This window comes from Oryctolagus cuniculus, chromosome 12, assembly GCF_964237555.1.
Source record: "Oryctolagus cuniculus chromosome 12, mOryCun1.1, whole genome shotgun sequence".
Taxonomy (NCBI): Eukaryota; Metazoa; Chordata; class Mammalia; order Lagomorpha; family Leporidae; genus Oryctolagus; species Oryctolagus cuniculus.
Window position 1 is genome coordinate 9,892,405 of NC_091443.1, and position 11,302 is coordinate 9,903,706.

Sequence of the window (11,302 nt, forward strand, 5' to 3'; positions counted from 1 at the left end):
GGCGCACACCGCAACCAACCCCCTCACTAGAGCTGGTTTGACAACTACAGGACTCCCGGGAAGCCTGCAAATCCTGCCGATAACTAAGTCCCCACCACTTCCACACCCCTACGCCATAAATCTCATGCAAGGGGCATCAGTCAAGAGTCATGCCATTTCTGTGCCCTAGGAACTGAAACAACAACAAAAAGTGCTTTTTTGAACCATACAGCAAACAAACAAAAAAGTCTGGCAAACCTAAGAACAGTCAGAAGTCACCCACTTTGTTTTTGTTTCCCTGGCAAAGAACAATCATCACAAACACAAGCCTATTAGGACCAGGAAATCAGCATCCTGTCTCTGCTTAAAGCCCTTCAGTTTCAGAGACAAGTGAGGACACACTTTATGGTGTTTATCAGATGGAACTTTTGCAGTCATTTTTCACTTTCTCTTGCTAAAGAGGAAAGGACCCGGGCTTGGACTGCTTCAAGGTGCCTTGGCAGGGGAGGAAGCCTCAGCAAGTTGATTCAGGTATGATTCATGTAGCACCTGAACCAGGGCCCCCCCTGGACGCCTGCTCTGAAGGTCTCAGGAGCTGGCCCCCTCTGCTGAAAGACACTCTTCTTAGGCCGTCAGCTAATAGACAGCAAATTAGAAACGGACTGAAGGCAGAGAAAGGGGAGCTCCCAAATGTTCAAATGCCGCTAAGGAATTCAGTTCAGAGAAGAAGAGACAGGTAAAAGCCCTGGCTTGCTCAGCTCTCCTCCATCTGCACTTCTCTCCAGCCTTTTCCCTCCCTCAGGGGCTCATACCGCCTGTCAGCAGGAACTGCCAGTGGGCTGGCCACCAGGTGGGTGGGGGTGCTGGGGTCTTCCAGGGGCCTCGCCAGGAAGGGGAGTCCTACAGGGACTGCCGCCAGCTCTGGTCCTCACTCATCAGCGATGGGTTCCTCCCTCTCCTGCAGCGACAACTGTGAAAACCAAGCTGCTGCCCCAGGTACGTGAGAGGAAGGCGAGGATCCTCGGGGGACCCCTTGGGCCTGGGAGTCTCCCGCAGCTGCAGCCCAGCTCCCCTAGGAAGACAGCCCCGAGGAAGGGGGAAGCTCCCCTAGGAAGACAGCCCCAGGGAAGGGGGAAACAAAGACCACCATGATTCTTCCAGGGATCCCTAAGGTAATTCCTTTCTTTCTCTCTTTCTGACTCATGCCTTGCGGTAAGTGTTCCAGTTCATTGTTGAGAGAAGAGAGCGTCCTGGGAGGTTTTACAGACCAAAGCAAGATGCCTGTGTAGGTGTCGTTTCTTCTGGGTAATACTTAACTGTTTCATTTTGTGAGAAAACTTGAGCAGTGGGTTAAAACATTAAGTTTTACATTTTAAATCCTCATTAATGCATATGAAGTCAATTAATTAGAATGTTAACTGATTGCATAAAAAAGTGAAATCACACCTCTGAAATGAGATCTAGATAATTCAGCATGCCATGAACAGAGTGGTTTTGTGGAGAGGAGTGGGGGGTGCAGCAGAAGACCCACGGGATTTCACACAGAGTGAGCTTGTCACTGACTATTACAGCCATGAGCAGCTGCTGCCTTCCTGGAACACTTCACACAGGAGAGGAGGGGGGCAGACGAGTGGACCTGGACAAGTCCACTCCAGGTGCTGGAGGGCCACTTAAGGGCGCAGAAGAGGAAAACAGAGGAAGCAGGGGCAGGAAAGTCAACTCCAGCAGGAAGAAGAGAGGCAGATACTGAGCCTGGGCAGAGGACGTGGGGAGAGGGAAGCCAGGCAGCTTCCGGACTCCGCACTGTTTGATGCTTTCAACCAATGCTTGATCAGAAAGAACAAAGTGTCAGTCACACAGAAGCCACCTGCTTTCCCTCCAAGGACAGAGTCCCTCCAGGAGACTTAAGGAGCATGCTTTGGGCCGTACTGTCCCTCGTCTGTCAGAGAGGAAGTCAGAAATGCCTTGTGTGAGGGGCCTGGACAGAAGCTGGGCAGCTCCCCTCGGAAGCAGCCCGGTATTTCACAGGACAAAGTCCTGACCACACCCCAGGGACTTCACAGGTGGCCCCAGCCTCCCCCCAAGGAAGGCACCCAGGGGAACCTCCTCCGTCCGGTGCCAAGAGAGCTGCCCAGTCTGATAACACTGGGTGATAAAATCTTAGGAGGAATCTTACCTACTTCACAAACCCTTTGTCCAGGAGGAAGGGAAGAAACAGTGACAAGAACTGGACAAAGTTCCCTCCTACGCCCAGGCTGTATTCACTTCCCTGAGATGCCCACCTGGCCGCCCGGTGATCCTCTCCATTAATCTAAGTAACCTTCTGTCCTCAGCCTGAAAGGCTGGGCGTGCTCTCTCGGCTTCTGCTGGAGATGTGCCCATCCCTCTGGCGGCTGCCCTCACCATCAAGCCCTGCAAGCGTGCTGACCACGCATCTCTGTCCCACCTCTAAGCCCTGCTAGTGTGCCGACCACGCATCTCTGTCTCACCTCTAAGCCCTGCTAGTGTGCCGACCACGCATCTCTGTCTCACCTCTAAGCCCTGCTAGTGTGCCGACCACGCATCTCTGTCTCACCTCTAAGCCCTGCTAGTGTGCCGACCACGCATCTCTGTCTCACCTCTAAGCCCTGCTAGCGTGCTGACCACGCATCTCTGTCTCACCTCTGAGCCCTGCTAGCGTGCTGACCACGCATCCCTGTCTCACCTCTGAATTCTTTCTTGGGCAAACACAGAAGCTTTTCCACTCACCTCTTCTGACAGAACCAGCCGATCTGCTGAGTTTTTACTTTCAATGGATTGTTTTCTTCTAATGCTTTTTGTTACCATTTTCAAAAAGTGAAGTTTGTTCATAGGTGAAAATTTTAAGTCAATATACCACCCAACAGTGTACTCTTCAAATGTGTGTGGGAAAACTGTGGGATACAACGAAATAGACAAAGCTCTTCAGAGTGTTTCCCCATACACTGGGAATTCTTAAGGGACACGCCCTAGACATCCTGCCCACACTGACTGAATTTCAAGACTACACCTTATTGACATCAGATAGCTCCCCCAAACGTGGCTTCACCTAAAACCGCGTTATAGGTGGGTTATAGGGTACAAGACCGAATTCTCTCTTCTTGTCCACCCCACCCAGCTTCCACTCTCAACCTGACCAAGTGCTGAAAGGCTCCTGGCAGATCATTTGGGAGAAGCTCACTCACTGTGCAGTGAGGCACAGGCACAGGTGGGCCTCAGACATTCAGACTTCTGGGGTGCCCGCCTGCCCCCAAAATCTCCCCGGTCGCTCTTGCTTCGCTTTCCCCTTCTAACTTACTGCCTCTTTTATTTGTTGCTTATTGTCTACCTCTCCCCAGTAAGATCACAACAGAGAGCCATGGTGTTTGTCTGCTTGTCCATTGCACAGTACCCAGGAGACTAGCTACAGCAGTCGCTGGCACAGAGCTGGCACTTGATGCTGACAAACTCAGCTCATTGATCGACACACTCACTCTCTTTCACAACAGGTACTTCCTATCGGGCACTTCCTTGAGCTCTTTCAAGATCTGAAGTCTGTAGTGCGTGCAGTTCCACTCGAGCTCGCTGCGCGACGGCAGGCTTTCTCCTTGAAAGGCTCGAGTCTGTCACGTGCTGAGAACTGGACGCAAAGGCTCCTACGGATCACTCTCGCACATTCTCTGGGAATAGCGTTCACCAGCCAGACCCTCAACACAACTGCCTCTCAGGTCAGCACCCCTCCCAGGGCAGGCCAGCGGTCAGGGTCACTTGTGACCAGCCTGTGTGTGTCAGCCAGGGGCAGGCCGTGGCTCAGCCTGTCACCTCCGGCGAGTTTTCGTTGCTAAGCCCCAGCCGCACCTGGTGCTCACTGTGTGAGATCACTCCTATCACACAAGTCACTGAACTTCTCAACTGCAAAACGAGTACACATAATAGCAGCACGCAGAGTTGTAAAACCACTGAACGAGATACACACAAGACACACAGCACCCTGAATGTTAGCTAGGATTACTGTTATGATGTCTATTAATCTACTTACTACTGATATAGTTAATTTATAGGCGTTTGTTCTTATGTTCTTTGTAACAATTTATTTCAAGACTATAGACTTAGTTTCTCAGTTAAATCTTGAGCACAAAGACTGTGTAGTCTCCAAGTTGTAGCCATTCCTGTCCTCTGAACATGGTATTCATTTAATAATTCCTCAGCAAATATTTATTGGGTTCATATTACGTGCCAAGACCTATCATATCCTTTGCAGGAGCAATGGATCTCAAGATAAAATATGGATCTCAAGAGCACAACAGCCAAAACAGCGACAAAGGAACACACAAACCGATAGACAAAAGCATTCACAGACCTACACACACTGCACTGGGGAGCAGAGAAACAGTCAAAAGCCTGTCTGTGGTGTGGGTATGTTTTTATGTGCAAACACACTGGGGGAGATGAACTCTTAAACACTTACTAGTCCATATTCCACGTGCAGAAAAGCATTAGCCATGGACTTTAGACGAAGATCTAACACTACAGGAACAGATGTGGCCATTAAGTTCTCATCCCTCTAAATAGCCAAGCCCATGCCTGTCTCAGTCTGTAAGCAGAACCTGGCAGTTTCAACACCGGTGGTCCCTTTACCTGACATTGTGCTGGGCATCTCAGTAAATATTCCATGAGCTTTAAACGGTCATGGTGAGTCACATCACCAGCAACTCACAAAAAAACAGGTAGAAGAAACAGGGGGCAAGAGGGGGATTAACATTTTAATAAATACTTGGCTGTCAATGCATGTCATTCGTCAACAAGACAGGGAAACATGCTACTTGCGCACCCAGCATTTATCCAACACATGTTTGTACAAGAGGCTTGAAACACAATCACGAAGACCACACACCTGCCTTCAAAGAGACTGGGATCTACCATTCCCCTCTTCCCCTGCTCTACTTCCTGCTCCATAGCCCACCACGTCAACTGCTAACAAAGACCCGAGACACTCAAGAATGTGCACCTCTCGGCAGCCTTTGGTTCTCTGAGAAGCCAGTAGCTAGACTAAGTTTCATGACATCGACACCTAAGACCCATTCCTGAGGAGGAGACACTCCTGTTTTCTGCCTTCGTATTAGCACAGATTCCACAGGGGTCTAGAGAAACGCAAAGCACACTCAACGCTGAGCAGGAGCACGGGAAGGATGGTGGATGCTTGCAGGCTCGGTCTCTCTGACCTCTCCACACCCTCTTAAGGGTGAGATCTAAAACAAACGCATTTTCTTTCATCCACTGCCTTTTTTTTTTCCCCTGCCAAAGCATCCATGGGACTCAGAGCGGTACAGAGATTCCAGTCCTAGGGAGCTGTGTGCTTCCTCTTCTGGCTCCTGCAGGACAGCTGCCCCCTGCTGCTGCTACCAAGTATTCTCAGCATGCAGCCCCCAGCTAATTACTTTCTCTGTCCAGAAGTTATGGCTTCTCTATGCCAGTTACATTGACCTAAACCTCTATGACTATTTATTTCCTAACAGCTCCCCCTCTAAAATGTGGTCTCCCCCCAGCCTATGCCACCCTGTTCTCCACTGTACCTCAACATGTCTCTCTCCTCAGCTGAGCTATTTCTACGTTAACTCTCCCTTGGATCATGCCCCACCTGTCATTCCTCCTTATGCAAACCACACCCATTTGCTCTGGGAACCTTTACCTCTCTCTTTGAATCTTTACACTTATTAACCAAATAACACCAGTGGCTCCATTTTATATGTAGCCATAGTCTTTAATAGTATAGCGCTGTTCTGGCATCGTGGCGTAGCAGGTAAAGCCGCTCCCTGCTAACTTGAGTGGAAAAGCAGCGGAGTACAGCCCAAGAGCTTGGGCCCCTGTACCCATGTGGGAGACCCGAATGAAACTTCTGCCTCCTGGCTTCAGCCTGACCTCGCCCCAGCCATTGCAGCCATTTGGGGAGTAAACCAGCAAATGGAAGGCCTCTCTCTTAACTCTGCCTTTCAAATAAACAAAATCTTAAAAAGAGTAGTACAGCACAAACTACTTGATCGGAGGATGTGGGGAGTGCCTGTGTGTGCACACACAGGCATGTAGATATGCACCCTGTCACCCAATGAGCTTAGATCTCACCCCAGAAACACTACTGGGTCTATGGGAGACCCTCGCCGTGGATCAGAGTCTGATCACTTGCTCTCGTCAGAGAAGAGCGTCCTCAGATCTGATGGTGACGCCCCTTCCCTTTTATAAGAAACACAGCTTCTGCTTCCCTCATGGTACTTTCATTCATTCCACAACCACCCACTACTTTCCAAGCCGCGGAAGACAGGGAAATCAGAGTGAAAACAAAGAGGGGGCCCTCTTCCAGCTCCTTGGGGTCTGCACCTTCCCTGAGTGTAAGCAGTGCCCTCTCTCCTCTGCGGGAGGCTGACTGCTGACAGTCACCTGAGCTATGCAGCAGGTGCTACGGACACACGAAAGATGGGACACAGAACGCCTCACACCACGGGATTACAGAGCACTCCTTGCTGGCTTCTACTGAGACCCTCAGTAAGGAAAAAGACCGCCCCCTCTTAAAAAAAAAACAACCTGTTTGTCACTTGATTGGTTTTTGATTAAAATGTCATCTAGCCCATTTCACTGTTGGGTGCTGTTGGAAAGTGTACGATTGGGTAGGATGATTTCTGCTCACTTACCTCATTTCAGACCGATGCCTCACACTTTCCATGAAATAAACTTGCCAAAAATTAGTTTCTCATAAAAGAAACCAGATGTAGAGATTAAGTTTACTAGAAACTAATAATATATGTCACTTAATATTAAGATAAATAATTTATAATTCATTCATTCATGGAGATCCCATCGATCCCATATGTTTAAAATAAAAACAGTATTGCTTCACCATGGTAAACTTGTTCCAAGGTCCCTATGAGAAGTGGAGATTCTAACCATTCATAATTAAATGGCCTAAACAGGCAAGGATAAATAGTGTCCTCTAGAAATATAATCCAAATGTTTTGCTATTTAAATCTTCAAATGAAAATCCACCAACCACTCACCAAATACATTCAAACAGAAAGTTACCATTACAGCAAGCATTAAGTGCCTCAAATGATTTAGAAAATTAAAAACATCGAATCTGAAGTTAGAACTACTTGTCAATAACAGACCCCTTCAGCCTCAGGAAAGCACGGGATCAAGGTTTCAAGCCTTTGGAGGAAGCCACGTAAGAGCTGGAGCACTGTGGCACAGCCGAGTAAGCCAGAGCCTGCACCGCCAGCATCCCATACAAACACCAGTCCCAGTCCTGGCTACCCTGCTTCCGACAGCTTCCTGCTAACGCACCTGGGACAGCAGCAGCAGATGGCCCACGTACTTGGACCCCTGCACCCACATGGGAAACGTGGATGGATTTTGGGCTCCTGGCTTCAGTCTGCACCAGCCCTGGCTGCTGTGGCCATGTGGAACCAGCAGATGAAGATCCATTTCTCTGTCTTTCCTTTTTGTTGCTCTGCCTTTCAACTAATAAATAAATTTTTAAAAAATTTAACTGGAACAGACCAGAAGAGTTGTGGACTGTTAACCCTCACGACTGGGTTTCAACAGAGATGACGCAAAGAGCTCTCTTTGGTGACACGTGGTAATCCCTAAGTCACACATCCATTTACGGTAGCAGCGGTGGCTCACGGCTTCCATAATCAGCAACCATCCGCGAGACTATCTCACATACTGGAGCAATTCTGCCGTCCCACTCCTTACATGTCAGGGATGATCTGTGTTTAGCGTAATGGATCAGATACCCCAGCTCATCCTGTGCTGATGCTGTGTGAAGTAAACGTGAAGCATGGAGCCAATTAGTGCAAAAACACCACCGAGACTCCTGCAGCTGCAAGCGTGTGGGTGACTAGAACTCAGGATGCGCTAGTGCTACTGCAGAGGCGCCATCCGTCTACGCGACAGATGTATCCCGGTCCACACCAGCAACAAACTGGAAAGTGCAATAATCCACAACAAACATACTCTACAACATGATCCAGTATAAATGTGTGTGTCTCTAAAACCAAAATCTCACAAAATAATACTTATCTAATACTACGTGTAGCACACTGCATCATCTATTCCAGGCTAAGCTAGACGCCTTAATTTTGAAAAACTCTGGGTCTGGACCCCCTAAGAAGAGTTGCTGACCCATTAATGGATGAAGAGGCACAATTTTCAGTGCCCAGACCAATCGAGCCGGATTGCTTTGCCTTTTCCCCAGTTCCACATGTGGCTCAGGTCCCTCCCGCCACCCTGCACCTCGTTCCAGTTAAAGGCACTTTCTGATGAGATAAAGAAATATTTGGGTGAGCTCAAACATCGCAGATCGAGGCCGCCAGATGACGCCGGCACGCAAGATACGGCGCCCTTCTCGCCTCCGAGCTCCAGAACTGGAGCGTGGGTAACTTTTTAAATAAAGGGGCACTTTTAGTGTTCGCTAAGTGTCACGGGGGACGACACCTTCCACCCGAGAAAAACAAAGCCCACTCCAGGAGGCTGTGTGGCCAGGGTCCCCAGTGCTCCCTGGGAGCCCCCGATGTGCGCACAGCGGAAACCTGGGGACCCCCCTACCCACCTGGGGGGACCCACGGGGGGGGCCTCCCCCGGGAGGGACCCACCCCCACCCCCACCCCCACCCCCACCTCCCGGGACCCACCCCCACCCCCACCCCCACCCCCCGGGACCCACCCCCACCCGTCACCCCCACTCTCAGCCTGCACCCCGCAAACCCATGAAGGCCGAGATGGAGGCCGGCTGGGAGCTGTGGCTGGCATGCCGCCTCTGGGACTCAGAGGGGCCCTGCAGGCCAGAGCTGCGGTGAGAGGCCTCAGGGGCCCATGCGGGGACACGGACCCCGGCCCTGGCCTCGGACTGCGTAGAGGCACAAACGCAGCAGCGGCCCGCACAGGGACGGGCCTGGGACCCCGCCGCGGCCCGCACAGGGACGGGCCTGGGGCCCCGCCGCGGCCCGCACAGGGACCGGCCTGGGGCCCCGCCGCGGCCCGCACAGGGACGGGCCTGGGGCCCCGCCGCGGCCCGCACAGGGACCGGCCTGGGGCCCCGCCGCGGCCCGCACAGGGACCGGCCTGGGGCCCCGCCGCGGCCCGCACAGGGACGGGCCTGGGGCCCCGCCGCGGCCCGCACAGGGACGGGCCTGGGGCCCGGCAGCGGCCCGCACAGGGACGGGCCTGGGGCCCGGCAGCGGCCCGCACAGGGACGGGCCTGGGACCCCGCCGCGGCCCGCACAGGGACGGGCCTGGGGCCCCGCCGCGGCCCGCACAGGGACCGGCCTGGGGCCCCGCCGCGGCCCGCACAGGGACCGGCCTGGGACCCCGCCGCGGCCCGCACAGGGACGGACTTGGGACCCCGCAGGACCCGCATTGGGATGGGCCTGGGGGTCCCGCCCGCACCCGCAGCTGGCCCCCACTCCCGGGAGCCGCCCCCACACCTTCTCCCGTGTCCTGAGGCGAGGCCGAGGCCGCGGCCGCGAGTCCGCCAGGCCGCGAGTCCCGCAGGCGGGTCGCGGCGGGCGCGGTGCAGCCTGGGACGAGCCCCCGTGGGCCCCACAGGCCACCGTACGTGCCGCGGGCGACGGCGCCCTGCGTGGGGCCCCTTCCACGCCGGAGCGCCGCCTGGGCTCCCCTTGGCCTTCGACGTGACGTCTCCCGAGCACGTGGCGCAGCCGGGCTTGAACCCGCTGCTGACGGCCTGCGGGCGGGGGATTCTAGAAAGTTCCATGGCGTCAGCGGCGCTCCAGCTGGATCCGCGTGGAGCCCTGCTTACGCGTGTGCATTAGAGAGATCCGGGATGGCGAAGTCGTGGATAGCGTGGATGGCGTGAGCGCTGAACTTCGCTGGTTTGGAACGTGTGCCCCGGGGCTTTCCAAGGGGGAAAGCCACTCCTCCGGTTTAAACGAGATCATGTCCGTAAGGTGTGAAACACTCCGAAGATGGCAGCTGGCCTCGCTAGCATCGTGTGCAAAAAAAGAACTGGAAGATTCCTGCTTCGCGTGGAATGAAGACGCAGTGTCGGGAAGCGCTTGAACCCGCAAGGGGCTGGGCTAGCCCAGGTGCACAGCAATCCGGGAGGCCGACAGAGCCGGAAGACGTAGAAAAGCCACGCGGAAAACCTGCTTTGGCATGGGATGTCGTGGTGAGGGGTTAGCGGGCGTTTGAGGAGTGAACCAGCAGACAGCAAATCCGTCTCTGTCCCTCGGAAGAAACAGGGAAACTTTCAAAACAGCCCCGCCCTGGGGGCGCTCCAGGGTTGACTGACACTGGAGATGACGCAGTGAGGTCCCAAGTGGAGTTCAGCTACCTTCCTAAAACACACAGGACAAAGAACACAGCAGGGGGGACGGTGGGAAAAGCCGATCCGCGTGGAAACCAGAGATCCGAGACTTGGGCCCAGGGTTCTAGTGCTGCCACCGCCTGCAACACCTGCATCCTATATGGGACACCAGTTCAAGTCCCAGCTACTCTACCTCCAATCCAGCTCCTCGCTGATGAGCCTGGGGAAACACTGAAAAATGGCCCAAGTCCTTGGGCCCCTGCACCCTCCTGGGAGACCTGGGTGGGGTTCCAGGCTTCCGGCTTCCCCCTGGCCGAGCCCCAGCTGTTGTGGCCATTTGGGGAACAAACCTGTGAATGGAAGATTTCTGTGTGTCTCTCTCCTTCTCTCTGTAACTCTGCCTTTCAAATAAAGATTAAAAGGAAAAGAAAAGATACTTAACCTGTACATAAAATGAATATGTAACTGAAGGATGGCAGAACTTAGCAAAAAAGTGTTGGGATGGTAGACTGTGGGGAGCAACTCGGACTAGACTAAGTTACTGGAATTGAGACTTATTCTATGCATCTGCTCTCCCACAGTATGGCGCTGGGAGAGAAGAAAACAGCTTCTACACAGCTGCCTCCAGTTCAGCCAATAAACTGTAGGACTTGCTCCTGATTGGAGGAGAGCAGCTTGCTCGGCGTGTGGGCAGCCGAGTTGGGATTGGCGGAGGAGGACTATAAAGGAGGAGAGAGACGGCATGAACCAGGAACATCTAAGAGGAACATCTAAGGGGAACACCTGTGCAGCCCCCGAGAGAGCCGGCCGGCGGTGTGCCGCTCCCCTGCGGAAGTGGGGAATGTGGCCAGGGGGAACTGCCCTTCCACGGAGGTGGAAGGGACAGTAGCCAACCCAGGAAGAACCAGCAGCAAACCCGGGGAGGGCCGAGCAGACAGAAGAACAGCGCAGGGTCCTGTGTCATTCCTCCGCGAAGAGGGGGAGCGACAGTAGACTAAAAGGCTCCCTG

The 11,302-nt window shown here is 53.4% G+C and overlaps 1 protein-coding gene across 1 annotated transcript in view; it reads right to left on the reverse strand.

The window, feature by feature from the left end:
* The window catches only part of CERS3 (ceramide synthase 3), a 107,915-nt gene extending 98,319 nt beyond the window's left edge, over nt 1-9,596 (reverse strand). Inside the window, exon 1 of the mRNA XM_070053524.1 lies at nt 9,452-9,596. The gene's annotated coding sequence lies outside the window, so the exon portion shown is untranslated. The remainder of the gene's footprint in view (nt 1-9,451) is intronic.
* Between the last annotated feature and the right edge of the window lie 1,706 nt (nt 9,597-11,302).